Source organism: Rhinoraja longicauda, chromosome 23, assembly GCF_053455715.1.
Source record: "Rhinoraja longicauda isolate Sanriku21f chromosome 23, sRhiLon1.1, whole genome shotgun sequence".
In the NCBI taxonomy this organism is placed as follows: domain Eukaryota; kingdom Metazoa; phylum Chordata; class Chondrichthyes; order Rajiformes; family Arhynchobatidae; genus Rhinoraja; species Rhinoraja longicauda.
Window position 1 is genome coordinate 9,977,658 of NC_135975.1, and position 22,049 is coordinate 9,999,706.

At 41.4% G+C, this 22,049-nt stretch overlaps 1 protein-coding gene across 1 annotated transcript in view; it reads left to right on the forward strand.

Moving 5' to 3' along the window:
• snd1 (staphylococcal nuclease and tudor domain containing 1) overlaps positions 1–22,049 on the forward strand; it is a 734,850-nt gene that overhangs the window by 503,704 nt on the left and 209,097 nt on the right. The window lies entirely within an intron of this gene.

The following is a 22,049-nucleotide window of genomic DNA, read 5'->3' on the forward strand; positions in this document are numbered from 1 at the left end:
ATATTTTGCAGAATAAGGGTATGTAATTTGTAAATGAATTATATCGAAGCTGTCCCTTAATTGAAATACTCTGACCTATTAAAGGCAAGCAAGTTGTTGCATTTTGATTGAATTAAAGAATGACGCCTTCGTGGAAGAAGGCTATTTAGGTTCGAGCCTCTCTCTGCTGGCTCTCTGCAGTTTTGCATGTGATCACGCAATTATAAAAATTGATTTATTTTCATTTGAGAATTGAATTCTGAACAATATTACCATTCTTATAGATCCCTAGGGGTCTAAATTCTCAGTGTCAGAAAATCCTTTAATAAATAAAACTTTCAGGAGTATTTGCTAACTCTGGACAACAGAGACAGCTGTTCATACAGTTCACCTCTAAATATGTAACTGCTGAAGTCCTCTGCAAGTTCATCCGTCCATTACACTTTAAAGGACACCAAATTTTAACTTTATTAGTATTCTTCTATAAACATTGCCAGGGAATTATTAAGATGAGGCTTAGAGCTTAAATACATTTGGACAAGTTTTCTATTTTACTTTTCCTCTTCCGAGCAGGGAAAGTAAGAAAAGAGATATTCTTGGAAGACCTCCACTGTGCAAAGAGTAGCTCTCGGTAAATAGAATGACATTGGAACAGGTTTGCATATCATAAGTTTTGATGAAGATGTGCAAACAACTTAATGCCGCCTTAAATCTTGAATCCTCAAAGGCCGCATTCTTATCTGATGTAGGATTCAGTGCTGTGTTTCAATAAAATTGTCAGCTGATGTTAAATAGATAGGAGGCTTATGTGACAAATTGCATATTGTACTGATATGTTACCGCTTCATTTCAGTTGCCGTGGTACAGGATTTGAAAGTTTACTGGCTTTCTTTAAGGCACGGTGTGTAGTGGGAACCAGTAGATGTGTCCTATTTCAATTGAAAGTGCCACAATACAGCTGAAAGCTTGGGAAGAATTTGTAAGCACCAATAAAGAATTGGCCAAGATTATGTCAATCATATTCTTGTTAAAGATGCTATATGCTTCTTATTGCTCGTAGTTATGTTTTTTTGGAAGATTGAATGCCTTCTATATTTCTTCGGTTTGGAGCAAGTGCGCGGCACAGTTTGAAAACGCTTGAGTGCACTCTTCTAGGACACAATAGTGATACTGCTACTGGCTACTAGGAATTTCTATCAGGTAGCAGAGGGAGATGTGACAGACTGGGAATGTTGACCCATTTGATTATCCTAGAGGGTGTCCTAAGTTTATGTGTTCAAATGTTATAGGAGCAGAATTAGGCCATTCGTCCCATCAAGTCTACTCCGCCATTCAATCATGGTGGATCTATCGTTCCCTCTCAACCCCATTCTCCTGCCTTTTCCCCATAACCCCATAACTTCTTGCTAATCAAGAATCTGTTAATCTCTGCCTTAAAAATATCCATTGATGGATTCCACAGCCATCTATGGCCATAAATTCCACAGATTTACCACCCTTTGACGAATGAAATTCCTCCTCATCTCCTTTCTAAAGGTACGTCTTTTTATTCAGAGGCTATGGCGTACTTGATGGGAACCTCTCTTGCAAATTCTTTAATTACATCTTCATCCATTCCTTCCCCAAATGCCAGTCCAAAAATTGAACATGATATTACAGTTGAGGCCTAACTAATATTTGTAATATTTGGATTCTATGCCTCTGTTTAAAAGCTCAGGATTCCAATTCTTTTTTTCAGCCTTCTTACTTTATCTTCCTGACTTTAATGATATTGTATAGATTTCTAACCTTGTGTTAAGCCCTAGTCCTTCCTTCGGGTTAGTACCTGAAACCCAGAAGGGATTTTTCTTGCTATCCATTGCCTTCACCTACCTCTTAACATGTTCTATGTCAGTCTGAACAAAGTTTTTACATGTAACCATTCCTCAAAAAACTTATTTAAAATAAAATCTGTTTTGAAATATTGTCTGCATCATTGAAAAAAAACAAACCATTATTGTTATATTCATTTATCAAGAATGAGGTATCAGGATAATTGCTAACTCACATCTCACCCATAATTAACACCTCCCCCATAATTAACATCGTTTGAAAACTCGTGGGTGAGTTATACATAGATTACATAAAACAGCACAAGGTCCTTTGACATTTCCATGCTGGGATAAAGGCTCTGACTGTCTACCTTATCTATGCCTCTCCTAATTGTATATACTTCTACCAGGTCTCCCTTCAACCTCTGGCTTTCCAGAGAAAACAATCCAGGTTTGCCAAACCTCTCCTTGTCAAATCTCACCCTTTAATCCAGGCAGCATTCTGGTAAGCTCTTACGCACCCACTCCAAAACCTCCTCACTCTTCCTGTAATGAGGCGACCAGAACTGCACATGATAGTCATGCGGCCTAACCAACGTCCTTTGTTGCTGCAAAATGACTCCCTGACTCTTATACTCAATGCCCCGACCGATGAAGGCAACATAATATACTCCTTCTTTACCACTTTATCAACTTGTGTTGCCATTTTCAGGAAGCTAAGGACTTGGACCTCAAGATCCCTCTGGATATCATTGCCATTATGGGACTTTCCTTCAACTGTATAATGCCCCCTTATATTTGACCTACCAAAGTGTAATCCCTCACATTTACTAGGATTAAACATTATTTGTTATTTCTCTGCCCTTTCAAGGGTTATGGAGAGAAGGCAGGAGTATGGGGTTGAGAGGGAAAGATAGATCGGTCATGATTGAATGGCAGAGTAGACTCGATAGGCTGAATGGCCTTATTCTGCTCGTATGAAATATGAACTATATGAACTTTCTGCAGCTGATCTATCTACGCCATGCACTTGGACAGCCTTCTTCACTGCATGCAATTTTGGTGTCGCCTGCAAACTTACCTAATCAGCCCATCTATATTGACTTCCAAGTCATTTATATATATCACAAACAGCAGATGTACCTGTTAAACTCCATTGTCACAGACTTACAGCCTGTATTACAACCTTCCATCACAACCTCTGACTTCAATGAGTAATCCAATTCTGAATCGAAATGATCAAGTCACCATAGATCCCATGCATCTTAACCTACTGGATCAGCCTACCATGAGGGACCTTATCAAATGTCTTAATAAAATCCATGTAGGCAACATTCACTGCCTTACCCTCATCAATCACCTTTGTCATCTCCTCAGAAACTCAATCAGATTCGTAAGACGTGACCTGCTGTGGACAAAGTCATGCTGACTGTGTCTTATTAGCGCATTCTCTTCCAAATGTGAGCAAATCCTATCCCAAAGAATCCTCTCCAATAGCTTTGTGTACACCAGGGTGAGATTCTTCGTGACATACGGAATCTTCTCAAACGCTTAAGGAAATACGCCCATGCGCTTTCCTGATCAGCAACTAAGTTAGGTTGTTAATGATAAGGATGCCTCCAAACTTTAACCGATCAACCATCTCTACAGCAGTTCAGTTGATGAGGACAAGGTTGTGTTCACTCTCTTGCTTGCTTAGGTCAATAACCGACTTTTTTTACTAACGTTAATGGCTAGGTTATTGTCCAGACACAATTACATTACTTTCTCGAACACTTTCCTGTACTTTCACGTTGTGGCCGACAAGTATCATCGACAGACTTGAGGATCAAGTTGGCATTGTACATGGCCACCGTGCCATGAGTGCACAGGGAGTGGAGAAAGGGACTGAGTACACAACCCTGAACGGTACCAGTGTTGAGGGTCAGAGTAGAGGAAACATTTTGACCAGTTCTGCCCTACTGAAGTTTTAAAGTCAGGAAATCCCGAAGTTAGTTGCACATGGAGGCCCAAAGGCCAAGTTGCAGAAGTTTAGGGATGAGCAAATTCAGTATTATGATGCTGAAGGTTGAGCTGCAGTCGGTGAATAGCTTCCTTCCAAGTAATCCAGAGGTGAGTGAGTGCAAGAAATAATTTTTGTCCTTTGCAGACCTGTTTTTCCTATAAAATGGAAAGAGTTTTCCCTTGCAAATTACAAGTGGCCCAGATTGCCCAGAAGACAGGTGCAACTGGCCATTACATGATGTTGATGTTAGAGCTACTGGGCGGTAGTCATTGAGACAGGTAACTTTATTTTTCCGAGGACTGGAATGGTGGAAGTTTCTTTTGAGCTGATGATGACAGTAGACTATTGAAGTGAGAGGTTGAAGATGTCGGCAAAGGCTGTAGCCGGTTGATTAGCGCAGAGTGTTGGAACCCCTCTGGGATCTCATTTGGGCCGGCCATTTTCCATGAGTTCATGTTCGTAAATGTAGATCTGACCTGCCACCAAGATGTATGAGATGGAGACCAGTGGAGAGGACACTCCAAGGTGGAGTTTGTTTGCATCATCAAGACAGGGTGAAAAATATTGACCCCATCCAGTAGAGATAGATCCATGCCAGAGATCGCCCCGACTTCAGCTTATAGTCATTGATGGTATTCAGACCTATCACTAGTCCCTTGGCATCTACTTGATTAAATTGAGCCTCCAGCTTGTTTTGAAGGTCTCACTTGGTATTACTGATAGCCTTGAGCAGATCATACTCAGAATCATCCTTCTTGAATGTCTTGGATCTGGACTTTAGTAGCGAATCTTTCTGTTCATCAAGGTTTTTAGTTGGGATAGAGCCTAATTATTTCTGTCGGAACAACGTCAGGAAAACAATTCTTGATGAAACTGGTAGCAACTGAGGTGTGCTCATTCAGACTGGGTGAGTTGGTCTCGAACATGTTTCAGTCTACTGACACGAGGTAGTCCTGAAGTAGACCCTCAGCCTCCACAGACCACTGCTGTGCTACTCTTGTGGTTGGCTCCCCTCATTTCAGTCGCTATCTGTCAGCCAGCAGAAGCAGCATCACAGATGAACAGTGGCCAAAATGAAAGCAAGTGATGGAGCAATCAGCAAACTTGAAAGTAGTGTAACAGTGATCACGGGAATGGAATTAACTATAGCAAAGAGCAGTTGGAAAGAGTGGCTTGTTTCTGAAGGTTTCTGAAGGTGTGAATTCTATGTTACTTTGAAGTGATCAAGTGTGATCAAGAGTATTCGCGAGAGGCAGGAAACCATGCTGATGGTATTTGAACACTACATGTAACTCACATTGGAATTGCCCCTTAAAGTTCTTTGTGATTTTTTAATACAGAACGTTAGAATCCCTTAACTAAACAGCTTCATTGATGTTGCCTGTTATACCTTTTACAAATACTATCAATACTTACAACCATAACGAAATGCTGTTCTACTATTCTTAACTATCACTCTTTCAGATCCCCAATGAACTTCCTTCAGATAGTCAGTTTGGGCCAAATGTCAGCTGACAATGTGCAGTCAACTCTTCTGACTGAAGTCAATATTTGTGATCTCCTGCAGTCCTAGTATGAAGGGTTCTAAATGGCCACCAACACTGTGCTCTTCTGGTATATTGGTTATTGGAGATGCTATTTGTACCATGTTTCTTCATTGTCATGTGGGTCTCAGTCTGCCAACTTCAGTGAAAAGTTCTGTTGCCGGGTTTATCAATGACATGTTGGTCCATGATTATTGCAAACTGTTCTAAAAATCAGTTTCAGCAAAGTTTGTGATTTTTATTGTTTGTGTTAATCATATGAGATACTGCAAGGTTGTTCCACCAGCACAATGGGAGCACAGGTCAAATCAGTGCGTTTGAGTTTGGAGATGGGTAGTTATTTAAATTCTGCTGCCATATGTTGGAATTGAGCACTTTCAGTCATAGCTTTTTTTAAATACAAAGATATATGTATTTTTAATGCCACATGGCAGAAGCCTCCGCGGATGACCTGAAGGCTCGCCGACTGCGAGCGGCCTGTCAAGGGAAGCCGTCGGGCCTGGGCCATGCTTGTCCGCCGAAAACTAGAGAACCGATGAGGAGAGAGCCGCTGGAGACTTCAGATGTGAGGAGCAAGGGCCGTACCTTCAAGGTCGGTTGCAGGAGCCGGCCTCGGGACACAAAGATGGCCGGGCGAAGAGCGGGATGTAGGTTCGTCAGCCGATCCAGTCGAAGGTGATGGAGGACCCTGGGGCTTACCAGGATTGGGAAGCCACTCCAGTAGACCGAGCGCCTAGACGGACCGGACGTTGGAAATGGCGGCAAAAGATGGCGATGTCAGCATGCGTAAATATGCAAAAAGAACTTCACTGTGCAGTTGAACATGTGATAGGCCATCTTTGTCTCCCGAGGCCAGTTCCTGCAGCCTGCAACACTGAGCCATTAATGTTTATCTTGAATTCAAAGTAGCATAGAATTCACACCTTCAGAAACAAGCCACTCCTTCCGACTGCTTTTTTTGTGCTAATTTAGCTGACTGCAGCTGCATGTCCTTGCGTTATTACACAGCGCTCGGATAAAGGCACTAATTAGGATTTTAGTGACGTCATATATGTAATTGTGCAAAAGTTGTGCTGCATTGTGAATCAGGCCTATTCATTTGCGCTCTTCAATTTAAATTGGATTTAAGGAGGCAGGGTATTTTCATTTTAGACCGTTTTGGCCTTGCAAATGACTTGCTTCCACTCCAGTTTAATGAGTTCTGAGGTGGCCTAAGTGGGAAGCAGACTGGTCCAGTGTTGATTCAGGAGATGGCTGACGTGGACGGTAGGCCACACAGCTTCCCTGTGCTCCAATGGATGGCCTCAAGGTTCACGATGCCATCCAAATTCTGCTTCTCAATTTTGAGTGGGCATAGGTCAGAGATTCCCAGGAGTCAGTGAAAACTTGCGAACTTGTGCTTGTGTGGTAATCTCATTCCATGTCAGAGTTTAAGAATAGAGTGTCCATTTCAGGGGTCTGCGATCACACATGCAAACGACATGGCCTGTCTAAAGTAACTAACAGAGAGAATCCAGGATCTCTGTGCTGAGGATTTGTTCTGGGAGAGGATGGTTGCTGACCCTACCAGTGAATTTAGAGGAGACACCATTGGTGGCATTTTTCCAATTAATGTTGAAGAAGGGACTTGACTCGACCAGAAATGTCGCCTATCCTTGTCCTCCAGGGATGCTGCCTGGCCCGCTGAGTTAATCCAGCACTTTGTGATTTACGCAAGATTCCAGCATCTGCACCTCCTTGTGTTGCCTTTTTTCCCAAACTTTTCCTTCATCTTGTCACAGGAAAAGCTGGTTTGTGTTTGAATACAATGTCAAACGGTAAATGTCATCCACCTCTCCTTGGAAACCCCCCCCCCCCCCCTCCACCGCCCCCAGCAATTGCCAAAGGCAGTCATACAGGCCTTAGGCTTTTCTTGATAGTGTCTCAGTCTCTGGATAGATGAATTACAGAATAGTCAACGAGAAGCAGCAAAAAGTGATGAAGGATTGTCATTGTTACTTGGATTGTGAAAGCAAGGATAGGTCATTTGAGGCCAATGGCACCCTAGGTTTTGTCTGTGATTTTAGTTCCCGCTCTGAAATAAGTGCAGTTGTGTTTTGCAATTCACCCTTGGGATTCTTGAATGAATAAGGTCTTTTTTTAATTTTCTAAAAAATCTGGTTAACTGCCAACTTTTTTTAAAAAAGATAATTCTCGCTTGGCTTTTCACACAGAGACTGGGTTAATCGGAGTGACAGAGATCCCTTTGTCTTTGGCATCTGAGTAGAATTACGTGCCTGTAATGTAGAACAGGAAAAGGCACTCACTCTCATCAGTGGCACATGGGGAGTATTCTGCAATCTGCAGGTCAGAGGCAAAGTGCTTTCTCTGCTCAAATTTTGTACAGTGTGATTTTTTCCCCCCCTCTTTCATCATGAAGTGTAAGTAATTATTGTAAATGATGACCTTCAGGAGCTTTCATAACACTGCACAGAGATCTGTGAGGCAATCAAATTTTAATACCAACTTGCTTAAGCAAATTTGTTTGTGCACATATCATTTTGGAATTATTCAAGACTCTGTGGCAAGTAAGTGACCTTGAAATGATCTCAACCCAATTGTTAGTCTATTTTTTTTTCCTGGCATTTTCACCTAACTTGTAACACAGCCACAGCTGTCATTGATTCAATACATTCAATGTCGGAAAACAAATATGAGTTCTTTGGTGGTATTCTGTTGAAAGAAAGCACTTGGAACCAAAAGCAGAAATATCAACAGGGCTAACCAAATACATGGTCAGGAAAAGTACATTTTGAGCAAGCTTTGAATGAAGGGGTAAAGTGTACAAGCAGGCAGGATCGAGGGGAGGAATTCCGTAGTGGGCAGCAGGAGGCACAGCAGCAGTCATGGTTCAATCCTGATTTCTGCCGCTGTATATCCGCAGTTTGTATGGTCTTTGACTGTGTGGGTTTCCTCTGGGTGCTTCTGTTTCCTCCATAACCCAAACAGGTGCTAGGGTGGAGGTCAATTAACCCCTATAAATCACCCCGAGTGTAAGTAGATGAAAGGAGAATCTGGGTGTAGTTGATGGTATCACAAAATGCTGGAGTAACTCAGCGGGTCAGGCAGCATCGCAGGAGAGAAGGAATGGGTGACGTTTCGGGTCGAGACCCTTCTTCAGTCTGATGTCAGGGGGGCGGGACAAAGAAAGGATATAGGTGGAGAAAGGAAGACAGTGGGAGAACTGGGAAGGGGGAGGGGAAGAGAGGGACAGAGGAGCTATCTAAAGTCAATGTTCATACCGCTGGGCTGTAAGCTGCCCAAGCGAAATATGAGGTGCTGTTCCTCCAATTTGCGTTGGGCCTCACGATGACACTGGAGGAGGCCCATGACAGAAAGGTCAGAGTGGGAGGGGGAGTTGATATCATGTGAGTGAGAGCACTTGGGGAAATAAATGGGGGAATGGGATTGCTCTGGGAGCTGGGGCATTACCTTGATGGGTGGGAAAAATAGCTGCAGATGCTGGTTTAAATCGTAGGTAGACACAAAATGCTGGAGGAACTCAGCGGGTCAGGCAGCATCTCAGGAGAAAAGGAATGTGTGACGTCAGACTAAAGAAGAGTCTCGACCCGAAACATCGCACATTCCTTCTCTCCTGAGATGCTGCCTGACCCGCTAGCATTTTGTGTCTACCTGGATGGGTGGAATGGCCTCCTTGTTGAGAAACATGAATCAGTTTTATTTTAAATGGTGCGGCAAAGGGGATGGTGGAAGACCAAGAGTAATGGAGACTTTGAGAGGACCTGGTGCAATTGCGAGTGGTTATGTGGATGAGGAGCAACGAGGCTCTGAAAGAATTGAAACACAAGGTAAAGTGCTGGAGGAACTGGGTAGACATTTAAATCACTGAAGACTGGGACAATTTGTGATTTGGATTTGGGATAGTATTTGAGCAGTGTAATCGTGAAGGGGTGGGGGGGGTCACAATTAAGGGAGGATGGCAAATGAAAGGCAGTGCAGAACAGTACTAGAGTATCCAAATGTAGAGGTGACACTGCACAGATGAAGATTGGAGCAGCAGGCGAGTTAGTGTATGGCAATAGACCCAAATCTAATCCTGCCTCCGTAATTCTATTTTGCTTATTGCATTCCACAGACAAAACAGATTGGCATTGAATTGACAGTGGCTTCACATTGATCAATGTAAGGCATGAAAAATGTTGCACTTGAAACTACTGTTGTGAATTCAGAAGCACATTGGTTAGGCAGATCAAGGGGTAGTTAGTTCCTCCAGTGTTAAAGCTGCATCGAGTGGCGCCACCAGCACTGGCTGCCTCGCCAACAGTCTGCCTCGCCGACTGTCATTTCTACTGTTTTTGTTATTTTAAGTATGTGTTAAGAGTATGTTTTAGTGTTTCTTGGTTTGTTTTATTTGGGGGGGGGGGGGGAATGGGGGAAACTTTTTTTCCAATCTCTTACCTCGACGGAGATGCGATTTTTCTCCGTTTTGTATCTCCGTCCCCCCTAGCGGCCTAACATCGAGAAGTTGGCGGCCTTTCCTGGAGACTGGCCCGGCGCTTCATGCCGCGGGTGCAGCGCAGACTTCCACATCACGGAGCTGCGATCCTTTGCCGGGGATTGATTGTGGAGAGCTCCTGTGGACTTTATCATCGAAAAGCCCGCCATCTCTGGTAAGGAGAGGCCGACTCGGGAGCTCCATGCCACCGAGAGTTTTTTCAACCGTTCCGACGCGAGGAGTTTTGATCATCCCGAAGCGAGGGCCTCGGACAATCGGCAGCGGCGACTGCGGACGGTTCAACAGCCCCGACCGCGGGTGAACAAAGAGGAAAATGATTGAACTTTATTACCTTCCATCACAGTGAGGAATGTGGAATCCGCTGTGGTGGATGTTTATGTTACATTTTATTTTATGTGGCTGTGTGTCTTGTTGCTTTTTACTTAGTATGGCTGTATGGTGACTCAAATTTCACTGTGCCTTAACTGGTACATGTGACAATAAATTGATCGTGAAATCTTGAAATATCCGAGTAAACAGTTCTTGATGGCTTTCAGTGTTCAAAGTAAAAACATGTTTTTCATTAACAATGATAACATTCTAATATTAGTGAACACAAAAAAATTCTCATTACCGTTTATGAACAGGTTCTACTTTTACAGATGTGCATTATTCAACTGTGTCTATTAGTCAAAAAGTACACAAAATCACTCGATATGGTAACCAAACCTCCACTAGCATGGTAATGAATGGTGGTGTGGCTGTGAGTAAATCACTGGAGACTGAAGCTGGTCGATGTGAAAGGTCTTTATTCATCACCAGCAGGTCTTCTGGAGAATCTGTTTCTCCTCCCTTTTCCTTTACTGACACTGCAATGTATTGATGTTTTATACTTTTCAAACCCAAAGATAACAGCAAGCAATTAAGGACAATTTGAATGGTTATAATTACCTACTTTAACGTTTTTAGTGTGGACAAGTAAATTTGCAGAATTACATATTTACAATGGGAACACATCCCAACTGACAGATCCTAATGAATGTTCAAATACTGAGGGGCCCTGAGTGCCAAATTCGAGACGTCCAAAATATACCTCTTTTGTTAGCGTGTTGGAGGAATGCTCCCTCGATATACAAACAGCGAGAATATTAATTGACAAAATGAACATATCCTGACCAGTGTATTAACGTCTTTAACGATCTGTTTGTGCAGAAGATGGCTGCTTAATATCATACCTGATCTCACCATGGCAGTTTCAATGAGGACCAATTAACATGAACAGTTATTTATTGCCCTCCCCTACCTGGTTGCAATGGTTCAACATCTGGATGTCCCACTCCCGATGGCGGTTTCACTCGCATCGAAGTATCGGTGGATGTTTCATTGTGTAATAGAGTATTGTTGTTCAAGTATCGATTGCCTTGTCATTCCAGAGCAAATCGCTTAACCTCCTGTGGAGAAAAAGTGTTCTTAGAGACATCGGTGTCCAATTTCTGTGGGGATGTTACATATAAACGTTTGTTTAAATGGTTTTCATATGAATGAACTAATATTGATGGGAGCTCATTCATGTGTGCAGGTTTTCACATGCAGCACATCGTTAACCTGTAGTTTATTTCTAGCGTAACTCAGCCATGGTTATTTGATTACTAGACCAAGTGGACCCGTTGGGCCCAAACCTCTCCTGCATTGGTGCAGCACCCTCTCATCCCCCCTCCCCTCTCCCCCCTCCCTCTCCCCTCCCTCTCCCCCCTCCCTCCACCCCCTTCCCTCTCCCCTCCTCCCCCCCCCCTCCCTCCCTCCCTCCCTAAGAGATAGATTTAAACTTTAAAATGTGAATAACTTTAAAAATATAACACTGATTTCAATGAAACTTCTTCCATTAGCCCCAAAGGGACGACGGTGAGTAAGGTGGGTCTAAAATTGTCGAGCTATAGAGTACCGTTTTGGCTGTAGTTCAGGAACAAACAAACGAGAGTTTTAGTATATAGATGAGATATAAAGTAAAACCACGTCGCAATAGCATTTGTATTTAGAAGTTTGTGAACATATAAATCCAATGATGCACAATTTGTTCCTGGGGGAGCTAGATTTGCGATCCTAACCATTGCTGAGGTTCGCTCATGTTTCTATTATCACTAACTATATCACTAACTATATCAGCTCCAAGGTCAGTGTCAGGAGGGTTCCAGGACTTGAGCCCAGATGCAGGCGTTGCCCTGACACCCAGACCCAGCTTTCACTGGCCTGTAACAGTGTTGAGTGCAGATCATTTGAGGCCATCTCCTGAGCAACAGGATGTGGCCTGTGGACTGTAGATTGTGTACCACTAATTGAATGCTACAGGTTACATGTGGTGAGAACACTATGGCAGGCCAATGGAGGGGGAATTCCCCAGTCAATCAAGCGTTGTAACCACAATGCTGAAAGTGACTGGGATTGATTTTATGCATATAATTTATGAACAACTACTCTTCACACAGATTTTTTTGAAGAACCTACTGGGAGAAATTGCTGTGGTATGTCTCCTTTGTTCCTTAAATAGACTGTACACTGAGTAAATCGATTGTTTGTGGTATAATAGCTTGTCTGCTTGTTATACTCCCTGCCACAGGCCACCTGCCATTAATCTTTTACTACTAAAATCTACAAACATAATTCAAAACTATGTCTAAATACATACAGATTTTAAAATGTGTCTAAAACTAAGTATAGAATACATTTAAAGGTAATTTGAAGTTTAAAATAATTACATAATGCTTATAAACTACCAACGTTTCCAATAAGGGCAATGATGAGAATATCGTCCAGGCAACAATCACATTTTTTTTCCCAGGCACCCACTTTCATTGCTCTCGTTCATCTCTGAGCTCTGCACAATCACGGTTCGTGCCAACTCCTCCCATTCTAATTATCTCTTCCAGCCTACTCCCACAACCAAAATCCTCCATTATCTTCCCTTCTATATGTATCACGTTTATCCCTGTTTTCCATTTCTGCTGTTTCATATGGCAATCGGCTATGTGCCAATTTTATTATTTTTCAAATACATATAGTATCCCGTTTTCAAGAGGTAAATTAATGTCAACCATTAAAGGAAGATTAAAGCTTGGTAATAAGATTTTTTCATTAATTTTAGAAAGGCAAGTGTAAATTAACAAGATAGGGTAATTATAGTAATGTGGTAGTTATAGGGAGCTTATACTGGAAAACTAATGGGCACATAGAAGGACAAAAAGGTCAAGGGGACTTGCAAGAATATTGGAAGAAGCACTGAGGGGATTTGAGGATGCCACCTCTGACTTTGATATATTGAACCCAATGGATGTAATGTGGAATTAAGAGTTCTGCAGAATTGGATTTTATCAAAAATAAACATTGAAAGGTGGCAAATAAGCACCCTATCCCAGAATGGTCTGGATAATCATATAAAATTTATTCTATGTTGACTTGAAAAATCAAACTTTGTACTATTGAAAATAGGCTAAATCCAATACTGTGTAAGAAGGAACTGCAGATCCCGGTTTAAATCGAAGATAGACACAAAAAACTGGAGTAACTCAGCAGGACAGGCAACATCTCTGGAGAGAAGCAACCCGAAACGTCACCCATTCCTTCTCTCCAGAGATTTTGCCTGTCTCGCTGAGTGAATCCAATACTGTTTGATACTCAAATTCAGGCTTCCTGTCCGTTACTGATTTCCTTAATTTCTCTTTGGTTCATTATTCTAACTCGGCTTTCGGCTCATGAACTCCACTTCAGAAAATTCACTTCTTTGTTCTTTGAAGCGAAGCAGTACACACACCCAGCCTACATTGATCGTGCTGAAGTGGAGATGGTCAAGAGAATCATGCTCCTAGGAATAAATATCACCAGCAATTTGTCCTGCACCAGCCACATCAAAGCTATGGCCAAACAAGCACATCAACACCTCTATTTCCTTAGAAGCCTTTGCCCTCCAGCAACCCTCACCAACTTCCACAGATGTGCCATAGAAAACATCTTATCGGATTGCATCGCAGCTTAGTATGAGGACAGCTCCATCCGAGACTACAAGAAATTGCAGAAAGTTGTGGGTGTAGCCCAGACCGTTACACAAACCAGCCTCCCTTCCATCAATTACATCTACACTTTATGTTGCCTCGGCAAAGCTGCCAGCGTAATCAAGGACTAGCCTCACCATGACCATGGTCCCTCTTCTCCCCTCATACGTTTCTCCGAGATCTTCGGTTTCCTCCCACACTCCAAAGATGTACAGGTATGTAGGTTAATTGGCTTGGTCAATGTAAAAATTGTCCTTAGTGTGTGTAGGATAGGGTTAATGTGTGGGGATCGCTGGTCAGCGCGGACCCGGTGGGCAGAAGGGCCTGCTTCCGCGCTGTATCTCTAAACTAAACTAATTGACACCAAATATGCCGTATCCTTCAATATACATCAGCATCATTCAGTCACCAACAATTTGCGTTAAATGATGATCAAGTGGAAAATTGTTTCACAGTTTTAAATGGAGCAGAATTGCAACAGTGAATTAGGATTGGAGATTTTCCTTCATTTTCAGGAACTGGGCATTTATTGTCCACCCTGAATGGCCTTGAGAAGATGGGTAATGAGTTGCCATCTTGAACTCCTGCAGTCCTTCAGGTGAAGGTACATCCTTGTTGCTGTTCAGAGGGAAGTTCCAGGATTTAACAACAATGAGGGACAGATGATATATTTCCAAGGCTGGATAGCTTATATATTGGTAAATCTGAGGGTTATTTCCATGTGTCTGATACCCTTTTTTAATGTAGTGATGGTCGGTTTGAGAGGTGCTGGCAGAGTAGCAGGTAGTGGGTAACTGCAGTGTGTTTTGTAAATGGACACACGCAGCCACTGTGTGCTGGAGGTGGAGGCGGATGAATGTTTGGGACAGTTAATGGGTCTGGATGATGTCTGGATGATGAAGAGCTTATTGAAAATTACCACTTGTGCTAGCAAATGGAACAAGATGATCCAATTGAGGGTCTGGAAAACAGCAGCATAACCAAATATACCGGACGATGGCAGTGGAAGTGGGAATGGGACAATATGCCAGCATAAGGAACAGAAGTGTGCACAGGGAAAAGGTAGCAGTGACCTAGTAGCTAATGCCACAAATGACATTGGGGAAGATGAAGATATGATTTTTGTTGTATTCTATTCACATATCTGGGTCACACCTTTGAAAAATATTCTGCTTGTCAACATAAATAAAGGACCAGAGGTTAGAAAAAGTGGGTAGACAAAAAACACCGGGTAATTCAGCAAGGCAGGCAGCATCTCTGGAAAGAAGGAATGGGTGATGTTTTGGGTCGAGACCCTTCTTCAGTCTGTGGTGGGGACAACAGTCAACTATTTATTCCTCAATCAAGATATTTTTTTTTAAAATCTTGTATGCTTTCTCAATGTTATTTACAGGAGTTTGTGTGCAAATTGACTGCTGTGTTTTTCAGCAATTTGATTGCACTTCAAAACTTTTTCTTTTAGCCAAAAGCTTTGGGAGATCATGAGTTTACAGAAGCTACTATGCAACTGCAATTTATTCTTTTTTTGCATCTGCAATTTAAATCAGGCCTTTTGATTTTGGAATGTTTTCACCCTTGATTACCAACTGTCTCCAGCCTCCAACGTACTTCCACCAGCAGCAGAACCACGTTTGAAGTCGGAAGGCAAAAGCAAATAGTTATTTTGAAAAAAGCCATCAAACTATAATGGCAATGGAATGAAACATCAGAAAAACTTAAGTCAACTGTGAAACAATATGAAAATTACTTGGAATAGTTGGAAGTAAGCTTTGTAGTAATGACAATAGAAAGACCTTGAGTGGGGTGTATGCCTTTTATCTGTGTGAGTAATTGATGCACTGTCGAAAATTACAATTGTCTAAAATAATCAAAAGGATTTTAATATTTGATGGATGAATGTTCTCTTTTCAAAATAAAGCATTTTGGAATAATATCGAGATGGTTGCGAATAATAAATTCACTTTGTCTTGACCTGAATTGCATGGGTCGTTTACCTTGTTGACTGAACTCCATTATATTGGAGTCGTTGTTTTCCATGGGTAAATTTATATCAGACAAACAATGTTATTCAGTAGTTTCATCATTACTTCTGCAATTGCTTTGAATCATTGTGGTAAAAACAGATTATCTTTTGAATGTATAAAGTCTGTTACCAATGTTATTTTTCGCCTCAAACATCTTTGCTTTAAGCCTGTGAAAGTGCCCAGCTTCCAATTCTCAGGCATTGCCATTTTGCAACAGATAATCTCTTGTACTCTCCCAACCTGCTCTGTATCGGCTTGAAGAAGGATTTATTCCCCTTGCCTACTGTTGGCATTGGACACTTACTGAAACTATCATATGGATAAGACTATGCTTTACAATACCACCAGGCAACCTGTTGTAGGCATAATTTGTTAAATTTTGAAAAAATATTTTCTTGCACTTTGAAATCATTTATTGATTACATGGGTGATTCATCAAACAACCGAATAAGTGATTTGTTACAATGATAAACCCTTCCTAACTGTATGACGTTTTGCATCACAGGAACCATATCCTGCTGGAGAATTGTAACTGAACTAAACTTGTTTTGAAGATATGGAAATATTTTTCTGAAAAAAAATTGTAATATTTAGTAAGAGAGCCACAAGTCAGTAAAATATCAAATCTTTGACAAGATTCAAGGACGTACAGTTTAATCGATTTATTCACAAAAAGCTGGAGTAACTCAGCAGGTCAGGCAGCATCTCGGGAGAGAAGGAATGGGTGACGTCACCCATTCCTTCTCTCCCGAGATGCTGCCTGACCTGCTGAGTTACTCCAGCTTTTTGTGAATAAATCGATTTGTACCAGCATCTGCAGTTATTTTCTTATACGTACAGTTTAATGTTCATTTAAAAATGAGTTTTAAAAATGGCAGTAAAGCAGCAATATTCTTCATGAAAGGCAGCTGCTGCAATGCACTGCAGTTCTGCTGTGGGACACGTTCTCGATTTGCAGGTGATGCCGTATGGAGGGGAATACAGTAATGTGGAGGAATGCAAGTTACTTTCAGAACGGGCAAATGATTTATTTTTTAAAGTGTGGTTGTTTGTGGCAGGAGGAATAGAACAATCACTTGTTCCTTGACAAGTACAAGTGTGGGTGAGATGGAAGAACAAAACAGGGTCTTGGACAATGAATAACTTGTTCACTAAAAGTAAACAAGTGAACAAGACCATTAGGGAAAGTAAACTAAGCACTGTTTCATTTCCGATGGACAGCATTGAAAAGTAGTGGAGTTTTGCTAAATTTCTATCTTGATTGGATCACATTTAAATTACTGCATTTAGTTCTAGTTGGTATAAAATGCAAAAAGATGTACAGTGCAAAGGGTGGTTAAGAAAATATCCATAGATGTTAACCAAGAACGTTAGGGTATACATGTGAGAAAGAAGATGAACAGACTGGGCAAGAAGAAAGCAAAGGGATGACACATTGAAGGTATTGAGAATTGTGGAAGGTGGAAGCAATTTGCTTGTGGGGATGATCATAACTGGTGGCCAACAAGAAGATAACACAAACAACATGAAATCCAGCAAAAAAGCAGAAAAAGCCCCTTTACCCATAATGGTACAAATATAGAGCTCACCATTGCAAGTAACAAATATTATGGATGTATTTAAGTATACAGGCATATAAAGGTAGTATAAGACAATAACTGCAGGTGCTGGTACAAATCGAAGGTATTTATTCACAAAATGCTGGAGTAACTCAGCAGGTCAGGCAGCATCTCAGGAGAGAAGGAATGGGTGACGTTTCGGGTTCCGAAACGTCACCCATTCCTTCTCTCCTGAGATGCTGCCTGACCTGCTGAGTTACTCCAGCATTTTGTGAATAAATACCAGGCATATAAAGGAGAAGGAATGATGCTGGATTTAGATGACGAGAGATGCAGGGTGACAATAGACAATAGGTGCAGGAGTAGGCCATTCGGCCCTTCAAGCCAGCACCACCATTCAATGTGATAATGGCTGATCATTCTCAATCAGTACCCCGTTCCTGCCTTCTCCCCATACTCCCTGACTGCGCTATCCTTAAGAGTATATAAACACTGGCCTGGACTGAATGGTTTGTCTAGTGCAGATCCCTTGTATGTAATCCTATGTAAATATAACCTTGACAACAAAGCACCGTGATCTCTATTCTGGAAACTGTAATTCAATTTTAACATTGCCGGATCTCTTTGGTAGATCAGTCGGGCACCCTATAAAATTTGTATTGTCCGACTATTTGATCTCTTTCAACCCAGTCTTTGGCTTTCACCCATGTTTATTGTCTAACAAGAAGAGATTCTCATTTAGTTTAGGGACACAGCATGGAAACAGGCCTTTCAACCCACAAAGTCCATGCCAACCATTAATTAGCTGTTCATACGAGTTTTATGTTATCCCACTTTCTCAACCACTCCCAGCCTATTAGTGGCAATTGTTTCGAGGCCAATTTACCTACAAACGTGCATGTCTTTGGGATGTGGGAGGAAAGCAGAGAACCTGGAGAAAACCCATGCACTCATAGGGAAAATGTCCAAACTCCACACAGACAGAACCAAGGTCAGGATCGAACCAGGGTCTCTGGCACTGTGAGGTAGCAAGTCTACCAGCTACACCACTGTGTCGCCTTAAATTCAGACAGAACCTGAGCAATATTTTCAAGTCTGGATTTTTTAATAACTTGGTTCTAATTACTATATGATGCAAATGGATAAAACTGTTAATATGCTTTAGCAAGTGGTGGCAGCACAGTGGCACAACAATGAGCTGCTGCCTCACAGTACCATGGACCCGGGTTCAATCCTGACCTTTGTCTTTGTGGAGTTTGCATGTTCTCCCTGTGACTGCGTGGATTTCCTCCGGTTTCCTCTCACTTCCCAAAGACGTGCAAGTTTGTAGGTTAATTGGCCTTTGTAAATTGCCAATCGTGTGTAGAGAATGGATGAAAAAGTGGGATAGCATAGACCTAATGTGAATGAACTTTGTGGGCCAAAGGGAATGTTTCCATGCTGTATCTCTAAACTAAAACTAAACGAAGCAATTTACAATCAGTCATTTTCCAACATCATCTTCTCGAGCTAAACAAATAACTCTTTCCTTAATGCGGAGTTCTCTTTTGCCGAACTTTATAATTTAATGGGAACTATTTGATGTCATTCATGTTTGGATTTATGTCTTTTTTTCCTTTCCTGAAAGTATTGACTTTTGTTTCATTCTCCAACGATTTGTTACTTCGCTTAAGTATCTATTCTTGTGTGAGCTTCAAAAAAGTTGGAAGGCTATTCATCTCTAGATAAGCACTTGTTTTTCCATCTGGTGCTCTTTTCCCCTCAAATAATCAATGTACAGCAATTTGAAGAGGGGTGGGGGTTTTTTCTTCCTCCCCCCCCCCCCCTTAACCCAAGGGCTTGGCATCAACCATCTTAATTTGGATCTTCCTACCTTTGAACAATGACATCCTGCACGGAAGAACTCTAAAATACATCAACTGAAGCCTTTATGAATGGATCACTGGATGACTTGCTTTGATAAAACTCAAATTGTTACCTTTTTACAATTTCTGAAAAAAACAGACATGAATCCATTGCCACTTGTGTGGAGTCAAAAGATTCAATATTATTTAGTATTATGCGCAACTGATTAGGGGAATGCTCGTGCTCTCAGCAAAGTGAGTTTGTGATCTTGAAGTGATGCAGTGGTAAGGCCTGCGGTTTATCAATGCAAATAGCAAACGATTGCATAGCTGAGATACTAAAGGTTCTGGGTGTCTTAGTTCATGATTCACAAATGTTCAATGTGCCAGTATAGCAATTAAATCAATTAAAGCAAAAGTCAGTAACCAGATAGACCCTTCACTTTTACTGTTCTCACGTTTATTGCTGTTGAAAGTTTTTGATCCTCAGAGGATTGGGTTAAGAATCAGTGTAAATTGATGGAAATACACATGTATGTAGTCAAAAAGACTGAACTAACCTTACAAAGCTTAAATAATGCATAAAAATAAGCATTTATTCCCTTTGCCTTTGATTTTTCTTTTCACTGAACTAGCTATTGCATTTCAAGCTGTAATCTAAATTTGAATTGCCCAGTGAGTGATGCACTATATTGGCGAGTTTCATGCCTGGGTGGTTGTGTAGAAATGAGACCACTGTCCTTTGCATTAAACCTGCAGTAAAGTAGTGGCTTCACACTGTGCTGCACTTCTGAAGTTCTATTTGCAGTCACTTGCTCGGTCATTTCTTTGGGGACCAGAAATCAACTACCACAGCTATGTTGCACAATCATTCTGCTTATGAAACCAATACCTCCCAATGAAGCACTTGAGTACACCTCCACTCGGACCAGATCTAGCAGTGCCACACACCAGACTGGATTGTGTTTCCTAACTGTGAATTAGCTCATTGGGTTGGTCATCCTGGTGCCACACGATATTTTGCTGGGATTGACAAGTGGGGCTGAGGTATTCTTGTTACGGATGCTATTAAAACATTTCACATTTAATAGTTGGCCACTATGCTCCAGAAACAACAGATCATTAGTTCTTCTGTCTCTTTAATTTTGAGATGAGTCCCCATCTCGCCTGTCAACTCCACCCCAAGAACCTCCCAAAAATCCAATTCAATAACCATACAGTGCTCAACGTCCAAAAAAGTAGCAGGAGAAATGACCGTTTATTATATCATGCAATGGCTAGTTTTTCACGCAAGCTAGCCCTGCATAACTTAGAAATCAATCAAATTATTTAGGCTAACTCTTATGCAAAGAGTGAATCTTGAATCTTCAATAGTTAGCTTCACACTACAAGTTCTTGCTAATCAATTTATGCTGCAGTTTTGATATTCGTTTCACATTTTTCCAATTTGTGAGCAATTTCACCGAGGGAATATTTATATCCAGTGCTTGATCAGTATTCCCAGGCTCGGTACATAACTGCCGTAGTGTAAAGTTAAGTCATTAAATCCCTTCCCCTTTTAATGTCCTTTTGAGCAAGATTGGTTGGGAAGGGACTGGTGAAAAATCTGTAACAGTTCTGCATCTCATTAATCAATTTTCAGTGAACCACTATTGGAAGTATCTTTGTCCCTTTTCAATGGAGGAAGGCAGTAGGCTCGACAAAGCCTAAATACCTTGTTGGATCACAATCCTGACTTATATGTGGCACTGCTGGCTCTGGTACCAGTGGAACTGTACCCAAGTGTTTCACTGGGAGATGCCAGTTGTTTTGTTTATTCCATACAGTAAATGATTTAATAATAGTGCTTTTGGTTCCTTGCTTGCCATCGATACCAAATAATTGTTCTTGGAGGATAGGCTTGGCACTATATTTTGGAATGTTTGTCCAAAGTCTTGCATTTAATTAAATAATAGTTTGAAAAAAACATTTAGTTAGGATTCTGCAAATAACATTTCTCAAACGTTATTAATACTCTGAAATTTGACGGCGTTACTTTCGAGACATTAATCATTTTTAATGCAATATTTTGCACAAGAGCAGAACATTTCAAAACTCCTAATATTTACAAGTTAGCCGTGCCCAAGTATCATACCCATTTTTATGTGCCCTCAATATAAGTACCGTCAGAAATAAAAACAGCAGCAGGTTTGGAAAACATCTGTTTTTTTTTAGTTCATCCTACATATTTGGAAGATCAAGTTGTTCCCAGAAGATGATTTGTCGAATGTAATTCGGCGCAAGTTTGCTTGGATTTGTTGAGCATATAGGATTTCCTGTAGGAATATTATGCTTACCTCGAGAGTTGAAAGTACCGGTTTGTGACAACTAATTTCCTTGAGTTATGTGCTACATTTTTCTGTTTACGAAGGGAAAGGAAAAACCGTACAGATTGAGATTGAAGCGCAAGGCACCAATGAATAGTGTAATACAGCCGTGATCTGAGGAGGCTAACGGTTTACTTCAGGGTTGCTTTCAGTCGGTGGGCTAGAACATGTTGAGGACCACTTCGTGCAGACTGGATGAGTATACCTCACTCATCACCAGGTCCATTAAATCTTGCGGTTATGACAGCATTCCCTCTGAGATAATTAGGGTCTAATCTAACCAGAAACCTTAGTTGAGCAGCGAGACGATTCATGATCCAGGGTCTGAGGCTTTCAAGAAGGATGACCCCACTCTGTACAAGAAGGTCAAGTATGTTCT